The sequence below is a fragment of the Macaca fascicularis genome, chromosome 15 (assembly GCF_037993035.2).
Source record: "Macaca fascicularis isolate 582-1 chromosome 15, T2T-MFA8v1.1".
NCBI classification, from domain to species: domain Eukaryota; kingdom Metazoa; phylum Chordata; class Mammalia; order Primates; family Cercopithecidae; genus Macaca; species Macaca fascicularis.
Window position 1 is genome coordinate 121,476,377 of NC_088389.1, and position 22,106 is coordinate 121,498,482.

Consider the following 22,106-nt stretch of genomic DNA (forward strand, 5'->3'; position numbering starts at 1 on the left):
CTGCAGCTCTGCTTGCTGCTCTGCCCCAGTCCAGGCTCAGCTGGGACAGGCCTGGAGACCAGCCCCAGAGCAGGACCTCAGAGCATGCATGCCGGAGAACAGTGGGGCCTGACCGGGCTCCTCAGACTTTCCCTTGGAGGAAGGCAGGAAGGTGGGCTTCCCAGGTGCCGTGGGCAGGCAGGTACCCTTGGGCTTCCTTTTTCCCATCTGTGTAAGGAACAGCTCTGGGGCCATGAGGCACTCTCTGCTGATCCTGTCCCATGGTCCCAGGGGCACTGTCTGCCCAGCCACCCTGTGTGGCCTCAGTCACAGCTGCAGTGGGACACCAAGTGGGTCCACGGCCATTATGGACTCCCACACGCAGCGGCCACCATATGCTGTGGGGTCCTCACCTCAGGTGCCCACATTCAGACATTATTTGGGATAGACCATAAATTCCACAAGGACAGGGATTCTTAAAAATTTGTGTTTACTGTCAAAAGCCTACAATCGGTATAAGCCTGACACAGACAGGTGCTCAGGAAACAGTTTTTGAGTGAATGACTAGATGCTGAATGATTTGCTTAGTAGGATGAGGATGGGCACTTCCAACGTATTACAACTAGAAACTGCTCCGCGTTTAGAACTCCTCTCGCCTCATGCGCTAATTTGGCACATTACTGGTCTGAGGGAGCTGTGGGTTGTCTGCACAGTTTTTATTTGTAAAAAAGCTATAAAATCAACTGTGCAGGCCAAGAATAGATTGACATTGTTCACGATGGTGCTTACAGGCTGCGCAAGATACATTAGAAGCCTTTGCATAAATAATAATTACTGAAATGCAAATTAACGAGAGAGCATTTCTCAGTGATGGGATTGGTAGAGTCCAGCATCCATGTGCGCTCCTGACCAGGATGTGGAGAGAGGCCCTCCAGGAGGTGTGCAAAGTGGTGTGGATTTGGGACAGCGATTTGACAGTATCTGAGAAAGTTAAAAGTCTGCATCCCCAACACACAGCAAGCCCTGCAGTGGTAAGTCTGTCACAGTGAAGGATCAGGACAACCCCAGCCATCCAGGGAGGAACAGCTAGTAAGAATGGCACCCTTGCTGGAAAGTGTACGGTTGCCGACTGGAAGAAATATCCATGACATGTTGTGACGTGTGTGCAGCTGCAGACCTCTACATAGAGTATGTTATTGTTGGTGGGAAAATGTGTGTGTTCACAGGTATGTACCTATTTGTGTGTGTGTGCAAATGGGCACATGCATTGACCTGTTGGGATGTGGGTGCACAGTGCGTGTGTTCATGTTTGTGTCTGTGCGTGTGTGTGTGTGCGTGTGTCTTTTGTAAGTACAGGAAGAAGTCAGGAGTCGTCACGGTAGTGATGGTAGCAGTACTGTGTCCTACTTGGGCCAGGCACGGCACCTTACAGATACTGTGGTCATGCACTTAATCCTCAAGTGGGTTACCATTGTTATCTCCATTTCACAGATCAGGAAACTGAGTCAGGGACCAGGCAAGTGACCAACCTAAGTTGAATTCTGAAGTCAGGGAGCTTGTGTCCAAAGTCCATGACCAGAATCCTTCTGTTCTGCAGCCATGCTCAAAGTAGGAAAGGCCAGGGGAGGCGTACTGTAAAACATCGTTAAGCAGTGGGCACTATGGGTGATTTTACTTTCTTCTTTTTGTTTGGTGGGCACTATGGGTGATTTTACTTTTTTCTTTTTGTATTTTTATCTTTAAGGAGATTACTTTAAAACATGAAAGAAACTGCATCTTTTCCTTAAGGGCAAGACGGTGCTGTGGGCTTTCCTCTCCTGATGAGATGATGCAAATGGACTCCATAGAGAAACGCTGCCCATGTAACAATGCAGTTATGCAACCGGGTGCATGACACGTGAATTACAGCGCACCTGAGATCCTGATGAAATCCTGGGAGCCTGGAGCTGTCAAACATGGTTTTAAAAAATAAAGGGAATACACCCAGCCCACACCCTGACTTTACAACCTTTAATTAATTAGGGGAAAGAAAGAGAGATCTGTCTGGTTTCATGACTTCAACTTTCCACTTGGAATATGAAGCTCCTGCTCTTCCCACCTCCTTTTCTTCTCTCTTTCTCTTTCTCTCTCTCTCAGGTTTTTAAATTTCTACTTTCAGTTCTGCCACCAAAAAGAGATGGCAAATATATTCTGCATAATTCCGAGACTGCACTATAAATGTTGGAGTTCTACTACTTGTATCATAGTCACAACTGAACGCACGAGTGGGCACAGACTGCCCCTCTGCCTCCCTCCTGCTCCTGCACCAGCCAATAGTGTCTGAAGTCAGACCCATCCCATCTTCCTGTCCAGCTGTTTAGTCTCAAACTGTACATTTATCTCATTAATAGATCAGCCTAAGATGTTCATCTCATGTAATATAGAGGCATCTTTTTTTCTTGGGAATCTGGCTGGTTTGTTGGTGGAAAGTCAGGGCTCAGGGGCTGTCGACGTTTAACTTAAGCCTCCTGTACTTTCGGGTTCTGGGACTCAGCACCTTTCTTGTCTATAGTTAGGTTTTTGAAAAGTGCTATTTGATTAAAATTTAAGGCCAGGCATGGTGGCTCATGCCTGTAATCCCAGCACTTTGGGAGGCCAAGGCGGGCAGATCACCTGAGGTTAGGAGTTCGAGACCAGCCTGACCAACATGGAGAAATCCCCAGCTCTACTAAAAACACAAAATTAACCAGGCGTGGTGATGCATGCTTGTGATTCCAGCTACTCAGGAGGCTGGGGCAGGAGAATCGCTTGAACCCGGGAGGCGGAGGTTGCGGTGAGCCAAGATTGTGCCACTGCACTCCAGCCTGGGCAACAAGAGCGAAACTCCGTCTCAAAAAAAAAAAAAAAAAATTTAAACACACTTTCATTCACTGAATCAATGACTCTTACCAGTCATGGTCAATAGCTGTATCATGACAATAGCTTAACTTGGGGAGTTTAAAAAATACCCACACCTGGATCCTCCCCCAGGACTGGCTGAAGTTGCCTGGGTGGGGAGGGGAGAATTTCAGGTGATTGTAATATGCAGTCAGGGTTGAGGCCTTCTGCACACGGAGTTCCTTGAGCAAACCTCTTGTCCCTTTGAAACTGCCTCTGACAGGCTGTTTCCTCCATGCCTGCACCATGAGTATTAGCTAATGACTTAATGACTAAAGGGGCACAACACTGCAAACAGCTATGGTGTACAGGATATTTACTAATGCCAGACACATCCACACAGCAACTCATTTAATCCCTATTCTGGTCTGTGAGGCCGGGAGTCTCCTTCCTCTCCTCTTTGGCCAACAGAATGTGATCTTCTGTGCCTTTCAAGCCCAATTCTTCAGAAGCTTTGAGCTCTACATTCTCCAGATTAGAGCCTGGCCACCGTGCTGCAAGGAAGCCAAGCTAGACCCATGGACAAGCCAAGGCCGTCTGGAGGCAGCCCTGGAGGATGGAGGCCAGCTTGGATGTCCCAGCCAGCTCGAGCTGCCAGATGAACGCAGCCACAGGAGCAGCCACAGCCCACACCAAGTAGAGTGGAAGAGTTGCCCAGCTGAGCCCTGTCCAAATTACCATCTACAGAATTACGAGAAAGAAAAAGCTGTGGGCCAAGTGCAGTGGCTCACGCCTGTAATCCCAGCACTCTGGGAGGCCAAGATGGGTGAATCACCTGAGGTCAGGAGTTCGAGACCAGCCTGGCCAACAGGCGAAACCCCATCTCTACCAAAAATACAAAAATTAGCTGGACATGGTGGTGTGTGCCTATAGTCCCAGCTACTCAGGAGGCGGAGGCAGGAGAATTGCTTGAACCCAGGAGGTAAAGGATGCAGCAAGCCCACATTGCACCACTACACCCCAGCCTGGGCAAGACTCCATCTAAAAAAAAAAAAAAGGAAAGGAAAAAGTTGTATTGCTTGACACATTATATTTGGGGATGTTGTGATACACAGCAGTAACTGAAATGCCACAAGGTTCCTCTGTTTCCTATGTGCCTACAGGGGCTCTGCTGACCCCGGGCACCCCAGAGAAACAGACACACATATATCCCTAACGGAGTGCTTCCAGTGGCTTCCACCCCGATAATAACAGCACACTCATGTCACCAATGACGTGCTCCTGGTGATGCCCCAGAGAGCTTGGGGATGAGGGCACAAAGATAGCAGTTGAGGGACAACTTCCAGAGGGGCCAACTGCTTGTCTTCAAGACTAAATTACAGAAAACAAATCCTACCTCTCAATAGGACATTGAAGCTCAAAAACAATTCTGCTCAACTCAAACTCGGGTAGAAAGAGAAAAATCCAGAGATACTTAGATAATCCAGAATGTTAGAGATACCATTTCAAAAGTTCCTCAACAAAAAGCAAACCCCAAAAAATGATTCACAAAGCCACTTTAAAAATACAATCACTGGCCAGGCGCAGTGGCTCACGCCTGTAATCCCAGTACTTTGGGAGGCTGAGGTGGGTGCATCAGAAGGTCAAGAGTTCAAGACCAGTCTGGCCAACATAGCGAAACCCTGTCTCTGCTAAAAATACAAAAAATTAGCTGGGTGTAGTGGTGTGCACCTGTAGTCCCAGCTACTTCAGAGGCTGAGGCAGAAGAACCATGTGAACCCGGGAGGTGGAGGTTGCAGTGAGCCGAGATTGTGCCATTGCGCTCCAGCCCGGGCGACAGTGCAAGACTCGACTCCATCTCAAAAAAAAAAAAAAAAAAATACAGTCACCTGCTCTCTTCAGTGCTGCACACAGCAGCCTTGGTTATACGCAAGCCCCTGTGCCTGACAAGTGGCTGGTCCCTCAGTCTCAGGAGTCCTCACGCTTGCCGAAGCCCACAGCTCCCTTGCTCTTCTGCCGGACATCCTAGATGCCCTAGAAGCCGCTTTTCTTATTACATGCACCATGCGAGTGCTGAAGGTTCAGGTCACAGATGCCGGCAAAAGCCTTCTACCAAGAACGAAGTGATGGCCCAGAGACGAGGCCCCTCACAGAGCGAACACAGGTTTGGCCTTCACCAACTGAGAGAAATGGCCACGTGCCCAGCAAGCCAGAGAGGAAAAGCCTTCCTGCTTTTTTGCCGAAAGCCCTCATCTGGTCCAGCAACTTCATTTTATTTATGAATTTATTTATTTATTTATTTATTGAGACCGAGTCTCACTCTGTCATCCAGGCTGGAGTGCAGTGGCGTGATCTCAGCTCGCTGCAACCTCCACCTCCTGGGTTCATGCCATTCTCCTGCCTCAGCCTCCCAAGTAGCTGGGACTGCAGGTGCACGCTGCCACGCCCAGCTAATTTTTTGTATTTTAGTAGAGACGGGGTTTCACCATGTACCCAAGGCTGGTCGCGAACTCCTGAGCTCAGGCAATCTGCCCACCTCAGCCTCCCAAAGTGCTGGGATTTCAGGCGTGAGCCATGTCGCCCTGCCACCTTCATATTTATTAATAGTTCTTTAATGTTTGCAAAGCCCCGAGTATCTCCAAGAAAAGTCATTTCTTCCCTGTAGAGAGACGGCTTTCTATTATTTAGGAGCAGTCTTGCAACCCTGCTCCCGGGGAAATCAAACATTAGGGAATAGTGTTCTGCTGATGAAGTGAGAAATGGGAGGACATGGCTTTGGCTGCAAAGATGACCCGGGTGCATTGTCGACGTCCCGGCTCCCACAGAGGCACTCGGTAGAGCCAAACCCTGAGCTTCATTGCACGAAGCCCTTTAGATGACAAGCCCTTCAGCTGCCTCCAGTGATGTGTCCACGAGGCAGGCAGCAGTATCTGCTTCAGGCGAGAAGCCTGAGGACCAGGCACAGGGTTGGGGGAAAAGCCGGCTGGCCCTTGATGCTGGGTGTGCTGTTTTCCACCTGCTCTGAGCCCGGACCCATTTTCTGTCCTGCCACCATAAGCTGATCGCCTGGGCACCCGTTCCCTCTGGCTCCAGCCAGGTCACTGAGGGGATCAGCAGGAGACTGAGGGGAGCAGGGTAGTTCCCTGCTTTGGTGGCACCACGCAGGGAGTGGCTGTGTCCTCCACAGACCCAGAAGGGGTAACAGCTTCCTACTTACTCATGGGCACTGGGAGCCACCAGGTTCTCCCTTGGGGACAGGCGATTTCTTTCCCAGGGTGGGAGGTTGTTGGCCCCCACTGACAGAGGCATCTGTCCCATGACTTAGCCCTTCCTGGGGCCCTTTGCCTTCAGTGACTGGTTGATGTGGAGTCTAAAGCCCCTTGCCCAAGCTTAGGAACCCTCTGCAGGGCCATCCAGCTTGGAGTTCCCTGTGGGGTTAGCTAAGGCCACTGTTGTGACTGCATCTCAGCTTCCTCTCCTGCTCCCCACCCTGCCAGGAGGATATGAGGCAGTTCCCATGCACTGCAGCCGTGAGTCATTCTATTACCACCTTTTTAATGTTTTTAACAAAGAAATCAAACTCCAGAGAGGCAAGAGACTAAGTTATCAACGGGCAAATGGGATAGGCAGGTTGAATTCCCACCTGCCCGACCGCACAGTCCATGTTATATGGTGCTTATTTGATTGTAGGGAGAATATCTGCTCTTCTTAGCTGTCAACTGGGGGACAGAGTTGTAGATGTTTGAGGTAAAGTTTATCTCTAAAAGTTAGAGGAGTTGGAAAATAGTTGTAAAATCTTCCTTTCAATGTATGAGAAATGCATGTCTTCTCTCACGTAAGTAGGGGACATGGGAGGGATAAAAGTGAACACAGCCTCTCGGAGGGCTGGAGAGATGGAGTACCTGGGAAGGTGCAGGAAGGGAGGAATGAAGCCCTCAGGGGAGGTGCGGGGCACTGAGCTTTCCAGATCTTCCAAACTCAGCTCGCCCTCCAGGAAAGACGGGCATTGACAAAACCTTCTGCCCCAAACCTTACAAAGTACATGTCCACAGAAGAGCAACAACAGAAAAATAAAATGCCAGCCGCACTCACAGTGAGAAAGAGGATCAGCCCCACACCATAAAGTTAGAGACAGCTGGTGAGAAGATCCCAGGGCTCCTCCCTGAAGGCCACGCACTTCAGGGAGGTGGACACGCCCTGCCCACCAGGAACAGAGGCCACGTAGGGAGATTCCAACTCCCACTGAGAGTGGAAGACCCCTTCTCCCCAGGGGCAGAACAACCGACAGGACCCCCGCCTGACGGTCTTTGGTGGAAAGCATGGCTGGAGGTGGCCACCCCGAGCTCATTGTGCTGAGCACAACAAGGAAATTTACCATAGGAGAAAGAAAGCAATGCCAGAACCCTGGGCAGCCCAGGAAGGCGGCCATGCTAAGCGTCTTGTGTTAAGGGTCTCTTCTCCACAGATGAGCCATTTCTGGGCTAAAACCCATAGAGTTTTGTCCTTTCCCTCCCTAGGCTGGGAAGGAAGTGGGAGCAGCGGACAAAGCTGGGCATCCACTCAGGGCTGGGCAGGTCTGGGGCAGAGGTCTGTGTCTCACGCTGCGACAGCATGACTGGACAACCTCAACCCAGTCTGGAATATGGTTGGGCTTAGGGAATCCCAGAAAGGGTCCTCAGCAGCATGACTGGGTTAGGTTTCTACTGCAACAGTATTAGTGACTTAAAATGAACAATTCTTCACAGAACTGTTGTGGGGAGAGCGCTCAATTATTCCTAGGCTTCTCACCAGCAATATTTAATGCCACTAGGAAAGATCCTCAGGATCATCAGAGAGGAAAAAATTGTGCCCAAGAATCTGATACCCAGGTAAGTCATTAATTACTCTAGGGAAAGGCAATAGACACTTATTTTCAAAATTGCCAAGATTCAAGAAATACAGAACATTTTAGGAAAACAAAAGTAAAATAAAATTGCCTAATTAATCAAGAACATAGAAACGGAAACGCTATGATACAAAAGCAATGAGATTGGATTAATATAAATTTGGAACTAACGCTGAGAATTGTGGGAATTACGGTTACAGAAATGAAGGGGAATGGTAATGCTGAAATGAAAATGGACACAAAATGACATGAGCTTTCTGGTTTTCCCAGCTCTTCTGGGCTAATTAAAATGAATACATGTATATTGTTGTGGTAAGCAGGACACTGACCCCCAAAGATATCCACGCTTGTATTAGTCTGTTTTGCTTGCTATAAAGAAATACCTGAGGCTGGGTAATTTATAAAGAAAACAGGGTTATTTGGCTCATAGTTCTGCAGGCTGTACAGGAAGCATGGCACCAGCATCTGCTCAACTTCTGGTGAGGCCTCAGGAATTACAATCATAGCGGAAGGCAAAGGGGAGGCGGGGATGTCACATGGCAAGAGAGAAAATGAGAGAGGGAGCAGGGATGTCCCAGACTTTTTCAAACAACTCCATCTCACCTGAACTAACAAAGCGAGAACTCACTTATTACTGTGGGGAGGGCACCAAGTCCCTTGTGAGGAGTCTGCCCCCATGACCCAAATACCTCCCCTGAGGCCCTACCTCCAACTTTGGGAATCACATTTCAACATGGATGTGGAGGGGACACACATCCGCACCATAGCAATGCCCTAATCCCTGGACCCTGTGAATGTCAGGTGGTGTGGCACGGGGGAGTCAAGCTGACAGATGGAATTCAGGTTGCTAATCAGCTGACCCTGAAATGGGGAGAGAACCCTGGATCACCCAGGTGTGTCCAGCGTAACCACAGGGTCCTCAGCTGTGGATGAGGAGGCAGGGGGGTCTGGTGTGGTGTGGGAAGAACTCGACCTCCTGCTGCTACTTTGAGGTGGAGGTGAGGACCACCAGACAGGGTGGCCTAAGCTGCCAGAGAGATGAGGGGAGAATTCTCCCATGGCCTCTGCAAGGACCAGAGCCCCGCCAACACTGTCACATTCGTCAGTGAGAACCATTTACTTCTGAACTACAGAACTGTCAATGATACATGCGTCCATGTCGTTTGAAATCACTAAGTTTGTAGGAATTTGTTACAGCAACAATAGAAAATGAATACAGTTGTAGAAAAATTAGAATAGGTGCATGTACTATATTTATTACATGAAAATAAGATTATATTGTGCTTACTGAACTGTAACCTGTTTTTTCAATATAACAGCACATAGTAAACATCTTCCTATGATAATTATATGGACACTCCTACAACAGGATTCTCAGTTGCTGCATAGAGTGCATGGACTTTAATGCATTTATCCCATCTTTCCAATTGACGAAGGCTTCCCCTAACTCCCAGATTAACATTCTCTGTGTACATCCTGGGTTGTAGCAAAATCCTAGAATTTAAATTGCTTTGTCAAAACATAGATACTTTGTTGTAATGTATGGCGTCTGACATAGAGCAGAATTGACACGTAACCCTCCCTGCACAGGACCAGGGGCTGCTGCCTGGGATCCTCGCGGACGCGCCATCATTATCATCCCCATTCATTTCTTTGTACAGATCTCAGCATGATTGTATCTTCTGAGGCAGGTTGTTTTCCCACGCCTCTCTCCATTGCCAGACACTTGCTCTCCAGAACCACATTGCCGGGGCAGGTAGCAGTTCCCAGTCCCAGCACAGGTGGTGAGCTGGAGTATGGCGCTCTCTGGACCACAGCAAGCAGCCCAAGGATCAGCCTGCCCTGTCCATGCCAAGACAGTCATTCTTTTAAGAGTTCAAAGACCATCAAAGCTTCATTGGTCTGTTCTATTTAATTTTTGAAGCATTTTGCCCTTTTTCCCCCCTTTTCTTCTTTTTCGAGACAAGGTCTCGTTCTCTCACCCAGACTGGAATGCAGTGGTGCCCTCATATATCACTGAAGTCTCGACTTCCTGGGTTCAAATGAGCCTCCTGCCTCAACCTCCCAAGTAGCTAGGACTGCAGGCATGAGCCACCGTGCCCAGTCACTGTGTATGTGCTTTTTATTCCTTTTAAAAATTTCATTTTCTCTAAAGATGATGCATTTAGGAGCTGGACTTATTGATGGCATCTTTTAAAATTATTTTGAAATATTTAAAAACCTTTGATTCACTGATGTGCTTTTGGCCTGAAGAAGGGGCTGTAAGATTCGTCTCGCTGCGTCAGAAAGACACATGGCATTTCCCCCACTGTCTTCCTCAGTGTCGCCCGCTGGAAGCAGGGGTGTCCAGACCACACTGCAGCTTCCTTGGGAACCTGGGGCTTTTCTTAGCAATATCCAGTGATGTCTGCCTTTAAAAAGAATGTGCATGGTTGTGGGCTGGGGGTCAGGGGTGGGGGCTTCAGTCCCAACTCAGCCCTTGAGAAAAGTAATGAACATAATTCTCCGAAGCCCCCAGCCCCTTTTACAAACAGGTCACATTAAGTTAATTTACCAGCTAAGACAAGACCTTTTGATGGCTGGGCAGTTTCCCATAGGACTGAAAAGGCAGGAGCTGCCAACACTTTGTCTAGGCCCCTCAGTGCCCCAGTGACATCTGCCCAGACCTCGCAGGAACCTCGGCCTTGTCCTTTTTGACGACTGGAGAGAGTTAGTGGTTCCTGGAGCTCAAGGTGGAGGTAACCCTCCGAGACACTGCCTGGCTCTGGAGCCCCTCCCAGCCCCTGGGCAGCTCTCTTCCTCCTTTCTGTCCTCAGATATGTCACCATCCCCAACCCAGGAGAAATCACTCTTCTCCACATTTTGTGTGTGTGTGTGTGTGTGTGTGTGTGTGTGTGTGTGTGTGTGCGCGCATCTGCGCTTCCTGGGAGCACAGGAAGGAGGAACCAGGATTTGTTTCCATTCTTTTGAGACAGCATTCTCATAGAGGTTAAAATACAGTAAATGCTGAATGGAGAAAGTTTCTAATCCCCAGAACCCCAAATGCTATTGGTGGGCAGTCTGGTTTGTTGGGGCAAACTGTTTTAAAAGAGCTGTTTGGAGTTGAGGCGCACCTGTGAAACTAAACACACTGGGGTGAGAAAGGCTTTCTCGGGGCGGATGTGCAGGACTTGATTTTGCTGAGTTTAATGCCACTCATTTCACTTTCTCTTGGCCAGAGCCCGTTTCCCCTGCTTGAACACACAAAACCTTGCTGGGAGCCAGCTGAGCTCTCTGGGTGGGATGGGCAGCCCCAGGGTCAGCCAGGGCTTGCTGGGGCCTAGACTTTTGACCTCCAAAGAGGACGGAGTCTGGGGACCACCCTGCACACCATCCTCCATCCAGAGAGGGTTCCCCATATTCAGGGGAGCTCCTCTCCAAGATGAAACAAGGGCTCAGTTCCATTTCTGACTTCCTCTAGGTCAGCACGTGCAGTCGCTTCACAGAAAAATGGTGTGGATGTGCTAGACTGGGGACAAAGGCCCTCTGTTGTCCCCGTCACCTGTGGTTTCCTGCCGCAAAGGCTAAACCAAGTACCTTATAAAGAAGGGCTGAGTGCTTTGAGCGCTTCAAGGATTTACTCAAAACCCAGCGCTCTAGGCTACTCTGACCCCAGTCACCAGCAGGTGTTGAGACTCCCCTGAGGACCCGCCAAAACTGGCTGGGGTTTCCTCTCCACTTCAGTGCCACCCGTCTCCAAGCCCATACTCCCGGGCATCTCTCAATCACTCCCTCTACAAGACCCCAGGGTGTGGGTAACGGGGGCTGGCAAAGCCTGGACTCCTGCAATGACATCGGAAACCAGCGGCACCCATTCCCTCTCCAAAGCTCACATCCAGAAGAGCAATGACAGCACCCCCCTCCACCCCGGCAGTAAGCAGCAGCGAGTCTCACCAATTTGAGAGGCTCTAGAACAACAGATGGTAATTTGTTGACACAAAGATTTAAGGGGACTCAATTACAGTCCCACTGAAAAAGCTCTCTCTAAAATAAAGTATACAGATTCCTCAGTTCGCAGAAATTGCTGACAGCTTTGTTTTCAACCCTCCAGGAGTAAAAAGAAGCTGACAACTTATTTTTGCAGGTTATGTTCATTCAACTCTATTTTTAGATCTTTTTCCTAAGTAAGTACACCAGAATAGCATTCAATTTGAAAATCACCATCTGTTCAGAGGAATGAGCTTGGCCTCACTAGGCTGGGTATACCTGGCCCATGGCAAGATGGCAGTCTCCTTGTGGACTGAACCAAGGGGGTAGTTTCAGGTCTCCAAGTGGTGTTTAGAGAATGCACTAAAAACAGTCACAGGCAGCTGGCATTTTAAATGCCCATTAAACAACTATTAATATATTTTATTTATAAGCTGAGAACCACACAAAAAAAATGCCCTTGGCTTTTTTAAAAGAAGTTCAAATAATCCCTTGTATTTAAATAGATTTCTTATAAAAAGGCGATGCAGCCTAAGTTTGGTAGTTAAGATAAAAATTAACCTATGGAAAAGAAAGCCAGCTCAGAACGCTATAAAAAGCCCCTTCCCCCACGTCTTTCTTCCGGTGTATGGCCGCCCTCCCCTCCCTCTGCAGCCACTTGGTAGTGACTCACGCCTTTCTTTGGAAATGCAGTTGCTGCGTGAAACACAACGTGAGAATGGGAATCTGACATATGAGTAACCCGGCCGAGAGGCACCTCTTGGAAATGACACTGGGCCTTGGCTAGAATTACGCACAGGCCCTGGGAGGGCTGCGGCTCGTAGGCCCGTAGGGGGCAGGGTGAGGGCGGAGGTCTTGGCGCCCCCAGGCCTGACCCGCCCGCACCGCCGGGCTATTTTTAACTTCCACTAAACTTAGCCAACTCCACCCTCTTGAATAATCCAGACCTTAAAATGCTATTTTTCTCCAACAGGTCAAAAGAATTCTGCGAGTTAGAGCGCAGATTAAGTTGCTAGTGACAGGCACTGAAGGTTTGAGAACCGAGAAAATGAGCCGGTGACGGGGAGCGCGTCCTCAGCGGCCAGGCCCGGCAGGGGGCTCGGGCACTCGGGGCACACGGTGGTCGTCGCCGTGTCTCAGCAGGACCCTATGCGCTGGAGAGCTCCGGGCCGCGAGGCGCGCAGCAAGGAGGCCTCTGGCTTCTCTATTTTTGGCCTCTGAACGTTTTCCAAAATAATTACCAAAAGGAAATACAAACGCACACATGGACCAAACACACAAAACGTCCTTCTGCGGGAAGCCAGCACTAGGAAAGAAAAAAAAAAAAAATCCGAAGTGAAATTATGACACAGGGTTTTGTAACCCGCGGTGGCGCGCTTCTGAAACCCGAGCCCGGCAGCGGCTTCTTATCTGCACCGCGTTCCAGGAAGCAGCCAGCCTTTCGGCCGCGCAGGGGCCGCCGCCGCACGTAGGCAGCGTCCCCCGGCCCGGGACCCGCAGGAATGCGAGGGGGAAGACAGATCGCCGGAGGAGCAGGGGTCAGAAGTCAGTGTTTAAGCACTCACTGGCTTTCGGTGAAGCCGGAATGTGAGCAGCGAGTCGGGGTGGGGGGCCTTGGGGTTGCACACGCTTGCTCTAAGCACCGAGGCTCAGCCGAGTACATGCACAACCCTCTGGATGCAGCGGAAAGTCGTATGGCTTAGGGCCGCACCCCGAACTTCACCGCACCCGCCGCTGCGCCATTTACAACCCCCCATCCCGTCACTGCTGTCACGAAGCAATCAAGAGTTAAAGGTTATCACAGTCTGTTCTTCGAAGGAAAGAATTGGAATCAAGGACTTTGGACGGAAGTTGGTAAATTGCCGCTTCCTCCCTCCTGTTCTTGTTTAACTTCTCACAAGAACATGTGGCAGCGCTGCAGGTTAACTCATCTTACATAACTTCGGGGTCATGTCAACTGTTCAGAAGAAAGAAAAACAAGTATTCCCTTCTTTAGAAGTTGTATTTAGAAATAGACACTGTTGTTTAGGACAAGTTCACTTGTGTGGCCTGATCACTTGCAGCAGAAAATCTTAGACCTGCTCCTCAAGCAACCAAAACTGGGGGCTCCCATTTCCATTTTTCTTTTTCTTTCTTTCTTTTCTTTCTCTCTTTTTCTTTTTCTTTCTCTCTTTCCTTTTTTCTTTCTTTCCTCCATCCTTCCTTTCTCTTTCTTTCCTCTTTTCTTTCCCTCTCTCCCTTCTTTTTTTTCCTTCCTTTCTTCCCCCCCTCCCCCTCCCGTCCCCTCCCCTCCCGTCCCCTCCCCTCCCCTCCCCTCTCCTCTCCTCTCCTTTCTTTTTCTCAGTCTTGCTCTGTCGCCCAGGCTGGAGTGCAGTAGCACGATCTCAGCTCACTGCAACCTCCGTTTCCTGGGTTCAAGCAATTCCCCTGCCTCAGCCTCCTGAGTAGCTGGGACTGCAGGTGCACACCACCAGGCCCAGCTAATTTTTTGTGTTTCAGGAGACACTGGGTTTCATCATGTTGGCCAGGATGGTCTCAATCTCCTGACTGCGTGATCCACCTGCCTCAGCCTCCCAAAGTGCTGGGATTACAGGTGTGAGCCACCACGCCCAGCCAGGCTCCCATTTTTCTGAATATGAACTTCAAAGTAGTTTGAGGAGCCCAACATAAGAGTAACTGGACAATTGTCTTCCTCTGAGAAAACAAAATGACACCAACATGAATCAAATGATGATTTGGTATTTCATTAAACACAACTCTTACAGCACCAGGAAGATAGTAGCCCATCTGTGCCAAGTGTATTTACTCGGTGGCAATAGGGATTTGGAGAATCTTGCATTGTGATTTGCTGGGGTCCACAAGCCACACATCGTGTGTCTGGCCACCCTGCGTGTCCAAAGGTGAACAAAGAAATGCACTAATAACCTAGAGACACAGGGACAAGGACACCCGTGTGGCTGTCTGCTGGAATTGAAAGCCAGGTGTGGCAGGCTTCTACCCCACTCCAATCACGATGTCCTAATGAGGGCAACCAATTACCAATTACCGATTACCGCACCTCCCCACTGGCCTAGGGCCCTCATCCTCCCCAAACATCTCTGAGCAGAGTGGCAATTAAGAGCACCCTGCTCTGTGGTGGGGAGCCTGGGAGCCGCCAAGGGCCATATCCTCCTACCACAGGGCAAGCTGGATAGCAGAGGAGAGGGGGAGATGGGAGAAGAAAGACTGAGTTCCTAAAGTCCTGAGACGGCAAGTCCAGTGGCTCCCGAAGCTGGCTAGGCACAGGGAGTCCCTTTTCCTGACTTGTTCAGTTCAAGCCGGGTCTGTCACTTGCCTCCAGAAGAGTTTTGACAGAGGTGTTGGCACCTTCTCAATGCCCTGTCTCCATGGTTGACCCACTTCCCTGACAGTGCCTTGAGCTCCTCCCTTGATCTGGCTGGTCCAGGTCCTTGCTGGTGGGGGCCATATGCTGGGGTAGACCAGAAGCCCCTTCTTGCAAGCCCTACTTCAGACAGATGCCATGCGGCTGACGTCTGGAGAGAGGGTGGACTATGAATTCCCTCCTCACATTAAATCCATGGAAGGCCACATAAGGCTTAAGGGGTCTGTTCTCAGCCCATGACAACGTCTAAGACTGCACGAACAAAAATGAAGTAGTGCACGGACCCATGACGTGATAAGACCCCAGCGGAAAAATTTTCTCCAATATTCCTCTAGGAAAGAGTCCTAGCAGCAAGAACATTGTCACGAGATTGGCCAAGTGATCAACTGCCAGGAAAACAACAGTCCCTGTCTAGTCCCTTCCCGTGATGTGAAATGTGGTGTGAGCTGGAGCCCTTGCATGCTTCGCCCCCATCTGTGAGCGGTTCCCTCCTTCACTGGGCACTGAGGCCACAGGCTGCTTTGTTCTGCAGAGCCATGCCTGGCCTCTGGAGGAAGGGATGTGACCTACAGATCTGGACTTAGAGCTGGGCAGAACCCTGGGGTGATGCTTACTGAGCAGGATGCCCAGGTTTGTGACTGTATCTAGGAGAGGCCTTAAGGCACATAGGGTCAGGGAAAGGATGGCTGATTGAGTCAAGGTTGGCCTGGGTGGCTGCTTTGTTTTTGGGTCCAGGACAGCAGCCCTCTCTTCTCCTGAAGAGATCTCCCTCCTCCAATCATAGTACCCCACCACCCTGGCCACAGGGAGGCCATATGATCTGAGCTAGGCCTATCAGAGGCCTCTCCTGGGAGTTTCTGAGTTGGAAGTGAGTGAAGAGTGTGTCCCCTCTTTCCTGCTGGGGAGCCATGCAGCTGGGAGCTGCCATCAGGTAGAGCTGGTCTACTGGGACAGGCCCAAAGGATGGAGCCACATACCAGAGACTACAGGCACATGGTGGGGAGTGGAGTGTCCTGGCAGCCCTGTGACCCCGGCTCCCCTGTCTTTACACAGTTTGGGGCTGAGAGCCAGTGAAGTTTCCTGTCGTCTAAGCTACTTTGGTTGACTTTCTGCCATCAAAATACAGTCTTCACGCACCCAGCAGTTCAGACGGCACTCAACTGCTAAGAGTCAAAGTTCAACAAAATGCAGAATTTTAGTTGTTTACCTTTTTAGTTACGTGGACTCAAAAACAAGCATCACCATAACTTTCTACTATGTGTGACAATGTAAGAGTCATATCTTTGTGGCTCCAAAAATGTTTAATAAAAGCAACCGGTATATTCAATATTTAGCTCATAAGAGCTAAGCACTGTAAAATATGTCTGACATCTTCAACAGCAAACTAGAATAAAGGTAAAATTAAAATAGGGTAGAAGAGTGTTCATGAACCAATCTCACATGAAACCCTACTCCTAAAAAAAAGGCAACTTCCAAATAGGTGTCTTGACTTCACCCAGTGGCTTTAAAATAGTTATTAATTGTGGACGCATTAAGAAGCCAAAACTCATTGTTATTTCTGAAGCACATTATTTTGAAATTCTGTTTAAATCTTCCATATTTGTATGATGAAAGTTATGTCACAAAGTTAATCATTCCCAGGATGCTTGCAGTAGGGGTAATGAAAAACTTCTTGTGCAAGCGGCCATTAATCAGCAGTGTAACATTGCATAACGTGCTCCAAAGCACGTGTCGTGGGATCAGAGTACACGGCTGCATCATGCAGGCCAGTGTCTGTGCCTCCTGCTGACCTTTTCCAGTGCAGAACTCAAACCATGTGATGTATGCTTCTTGCCAAGTCACTTATTGCCAATGATGAAGTTGGATGATATGGAGAAACATAAATTTCTTTCTTACTTTTTTTTTTTTTTGGAGTTCTAAAAGGAAGACTCTTTGAAGTCTCTGGCTTCTGGCACAGTGTTGTTGCTGGCTTGGTTGTGTTACTCTTGATCATTATTAAAAACTCTCCATTAAAACTGAAATAAAATATTTTGCTCATGTGGTTCCTGGCGTTTGCATTAGAAACAATAGGCACACCCCCACAAGAAGAGTATTTTATATGTGAGCAACGCAAAAAGTCAAAGATGCTAGCAGCCAAAGATATACGGATATCAAATCCCAATCCGTCATGTTTGATGTTCTTGAGCAATAATGTTAGCGAGAAACTGTTACTTAATCTTGCTGGTATTATCCAAAGAGAACACTTGCGAAATACTTAAGACAAACATGCTGTAATTATTACATGAATAAAGAGCTTGTGTAGCATAAACTGTTTTTGTAACATCAACACAAATTCTGTTGGAGCAGGCTAATAATTAGCCGTGGTAACAACAATGGCCACTGTGTTTGAGAAGCTCTGAGAGGTAACAGTGCTGCCAGAGGTGAGATGACTCACGTGTGTCTTCTACCCTCGAAGTGGCCTTCCTGTAGAGGGACTGTTTTCAATGACATCTTAACCTAGAAAGTCTTCTGAAATTTCACCAAGGGCTAATTATACATTCTAGTACCAACTAGAATATATCTGGTTCCCTAACATATATTGGAAATTAAATTTCATCTTATCTTCATTTTACTTTTTTTTTTTTTAAGGAAAGGACTCTTGCATTTGATTACTAGCAAACTCTTACTGTACATGAAATCCTGTTCAAGGTCTGAAAGCTCAAATTAATAAATGATTTTGTCATCACAGTCAACAGTGGAACATGAATTTAACAGTGTGGAAGAAAAGTTGTCCTAAAACATAAGACACCTATATATGCTGGAATTTCAATACTTTTTATTTTTACTACTTGAAGGCTGCATTTATGCATTGCTTTGCTTTGGTTTATGGCTGTTAGTTTAGCAACTAAGGACTGAATGAACACAGATCCCTCACAGATCATCCAACCTCATGACCAGGCAAGGGGAGCCTCAGCTGGAGCAGCCTATTTCTGTTTCCTGGGTCTAGACTCAGAGCACACATTTAAAAGACAATACAGCAGTAAATCCTCTCCTACCTTGACTACAACTAAACCTGACATTTGGGAAGTGAGGTATAGTCAACGGTTTGGGCTTTAATAATAATTCAATAAATATCAGTTTTGATGTACCAGAAGTCAGAAAGCTACCTTGTACACTTTGCCAATAACAGCCCATGGTATACATGTTTGCATTAGAATCAGCTGGGGATAGGGAAGGCATATCAGTGGGAACAGTGCAGTGAGAACCTCCAAAAAATCTGCTCCTCCATATAAACAATGAGAACATCAATAAAGATTGTAGAAAAAAAAAATTGTCAAAACTTTTTAAGAACCCCAGAAATTAGCCAAAAGCTTGCAACAATCTGAGAAGCATTTATTCAAGAAAAGTGGCTGAATCTCAATAAGAACAAGCTTTGTGGCATTTTATTTGTTTTGTTGTTGTTTGAGGCAGAGTTTTGCTTTTGTTGCCCAGGCTGGAGTACAATGGCATGATCTCGGCTCACTGCAACCTCTGCCTCCTGGGTTCAAGCAATTCTCCTGTCTCAGCCTCCTGAGTAGCTGGGATTACAGGCGCCCGCCACTACACCCAGCTAGTGTTTGGTATTTTTAGTAGAAATGGGGTTTCACCATGTTGGTCAAGCTGGTCTTGAACTCCTGACCTCCTGTCAAAGGTGATCTGTCTGCCTCGGCCTCCCAAAGTACTGGGATTACAGGTGTAAGCCACAGCACCCAGCTGCTTTGTGGAATTTTAACTTGCCCTATTCCACTTCCTCTTCCCAGAGCCACACACACCTTGAAAACTAATAGTCTCACACTCATGGCAGCCATGAAAACCAGCAGCCACCATAGGAGAATGAATGTCTTTGTAGCATGCCCAAAGCCCTGTTCCTAGAAACTTGTCATTATCTGATATGTCCAGCATTTCTCTGGTGTTTTAATAATGGGGAAAACCCCCACTCACAGGGCTTGTCTTTATTTGCCCTAACTTAGGACCTCATTCATTGTAGAGAGCTTTTTCCTGCAGGGTGTTTAAGGAAAAAAAAAATCAGTGATGATTGTTCAGCATCAAAGCTGCCTGAGTTGAGGCAAGTAAGAAGCTGACCAAAAAACATAAAAACAGAAACTGGGGAATGAGATGTCCATAGAGGGCTATGAAAAGCTCTGACATATTCCTAGAAATCTAGAAGGCCATGTGCATGTGAGGGCTGTATGCAAGCTCAGGGAAGACTTGAGAAGGCCCTAGCTCTCACCTCTGGCTGACCTTAAGGCTCTACACAAGGAGGAAGTGAAGGCTAAGGCAGAGTTGCCAATTGCTTGTCAATGTATTGAAGGTATGCCTCAACATACAGAGTCCTTCAGCAAGAGCTGGAGATTTACTGGTTCAAGGCATTTAAGGAAATCTGAGTCCAATCAAGAGCTGAACACTAAAATAACCAAGCAGAGACTTCAGTAACCACACACAACAAAACACACAGAATTAGTTCAGGAAAGTCAATACACAAATAGCAACAATAATAAACAACTGTGAACCTAGGATGGGACAGAGGATGATCTGACTTCCAGAGCTGCCATATTATATTATTTAAAATGTTCATTACTCAATAAAACATTGTAAGACATATACAGAAACAAGAAAGTCTGACTCATACAAGGAAATGAAACATTCAATGGAAACTATTCCTGAGAAAAGCTCAGATGTTAAATGTATTAGAAAATATTTTAAATCAGCTATTTTAAATATATTCAGAGAACTAAAGAAAAGTATAAGAATGATGCCTTACCAACATGGAATATCAATAAAGACAAAACATTTTAAAGAGGACCAAAGAATAATTCTAAAATCGAAATGACAATAACTGTAACGAAAAACCCACTAGATGGTCTCAAAAGCAGATTTGAGATGGCAGAGGAAAGAAGGAGTAAACTCAAAAGCTTATCAATAGAAATTACTAAATCTAAAGAGTAGAGAGAAATAAGATTAAAGGAAAATAATCAAAGGTCTTGTTCAAAGGTCAAGAGACCTATGGGATGCCATCAAGTACACCAGCATATGCCTAATGGGAGTTCCAGAGAGAAAGGAAAGAGAGAAAGGGGTAGAAAAAGTGTTTGAGAAGATAATGGCCAAAAAGTTCCCAAATGTGACAAAGACATGAGTCTACATATCCAAGAGCCCAACAAAACAGAATCAACTTAAAGAGATCCACACTGAGACATATTATGCTCAAATTGTCAAAAGACAAAGACAAAAAGAGAACCTTGAAAGCATCAACAGAAGTGACCCATCATGCACAAGGGATTCACAATAAAATTAAGATAGCTCTTCATCAGAAATCATGCAGGCCAAAATGCAGTGGGATGACATACTGAAAGTGCTGAAGGAAAAAGGCTGTCAACCAAGAACCCTATGACTAACAGAATCATCCTTCAAAAATGAAAGAAAAATTGAGACATTTCAAGATAAACAAAAATTGAGAATTTGTCCCTAGCAGACCTGCCCAACAGGAAATACTAAAGGGAGTGCTTCAGGTTGAAATGAAAAGATACTAGAAAGTTACTCAAATCCACAGTTTTTTAAAAAAGAGTGTTGGTAAAGATAACTAGGTATATAAGAGACACTGTAAGTGTATTTTTCATTTGTAACTTTCATTTCATTTGTAACTTCTTTTTCTCCAATTAAAAGACAACTTCATAAAGCAATAATTAAACTGTTCTGAAGTTACAGTGCATAAAGATTTAATTTGTATGAAAATAAAAGCACAGAGGATGGGGGAAGATACAATGCTATATAGGAACAAAGAATTTGTATACTGTTGGAACTACGTTAGTATTACTCCATAATAGATTGTATTAAGTCAAGACGGTAATTGTAACTTCTACCATAACCCCTACGCTGCTCATCATGTTTACACTTGAAGACTAGTTTATCCCCAGGGGAAACTCAAAACAATTTTAAATGTTAGGTATGTCATGTTTTTCACGACAGTCAACATATATCTTCATATCTACACATGCAAGCATTTTTAATACACATGAAGCACATGTGGGCGTACGTAAACTGCAAGTCTAGGGAAGTAAAGCAAGCACCGAGGGCTTGGAGTTTTGAGGTTACCGAGCCATTCTGAGCCTGGACTAATGAGATCACACCATAATTGAACTCAGAAGTACCAGTGCCATGGATGGTCTAGGATAAACACTGTCTCTGAGTCCTCTCAGAAGAGTGGCTTAGCAATCTCGACTCACACCATGATTCCCACAAAGACCAGAGGAAAGAAAGGAGTTTTTCAGTGTTATTTGCATGCCAATACTGGTGTTAGGTAAGCATACGACAGAGCCACCCGTAGGTATTAAGAACCAATATTCCAATCACATCTTCCAGTAATTAGAGCTTCCTTCCACCAAGATAGATGTAAGCTGTCATTTCCTATTTCTTATGGCATGTGACACATTTCTTGTACTTTACATTTTTAAAGAACTCAAATTACAGTCACTCTTATACAAGTTCTAGGCATCATAAAAAGCATGTTTCAGGAAAGCGTTAATAGACAACTCAAAAGAAATGTTACCCAATGCAGCCGAGGCTATTAGGAGCTCGAACTTCTCTCTCTTGCCAAACAGTTCTTCACTTTCTGTAAACTGCACAAAGGTTTCATTCAACACAGTTTGGAGGCTGAAAGTGAACGTGACTCAGACTATTTTTGGAAAGGTCAAGAAAGTACACTTGCCAATTTTCAAATTTCTCTGAAACCTTTTCCTGCAAACATCACCAGTAAAGTTACGTAATCCCCGAGCTGCAACTTGATGATGTGGTGATTTTACTATTTCTCTCGGAAGGTTCAGGTACACACTGTGCGGTGCGTTCATGGGAGGCTTTGTTCAGACGGCATTTTACACGTCAGTCGGTTTAAATGCTTTAGGGGACCAAAACATCTAAAGGTACCTTGGCAGCAAGATGGGAGAATGAACTGAAGCCTAGGAAGGAAACCTGGCCTACCCTTGGCCTGACCACAGCCCACCGCAGGGCTAGACTCCTCCAGTATCT

The 22,106-nt window shown here is 46.9% G+C and overlaps 1 long non-coding RNA gene across 1 annotated transcript in view; it reads right to left on the bottom strand.

Annotated features, from left to right (window-relative positions):
- Window positions 1-21,702, bottom strand: part of LOC135967491 (uncharacterized) — a 73,298-nt gene extending 51,596 nt beyond the window's left edge. The window contains exon 1 of the long non-coding RNA XR_010581648.2: window positions 21,631-21,702. This is a non-coding gene — a long non-coding RNA (uncharacterized lncRNA). The remainder of the gene's footprint in view (window positions 1-21,630) is intronic.
- Between the last annotated feature and the right edge of the window lie 404 nt (window positions 21,703-22,106).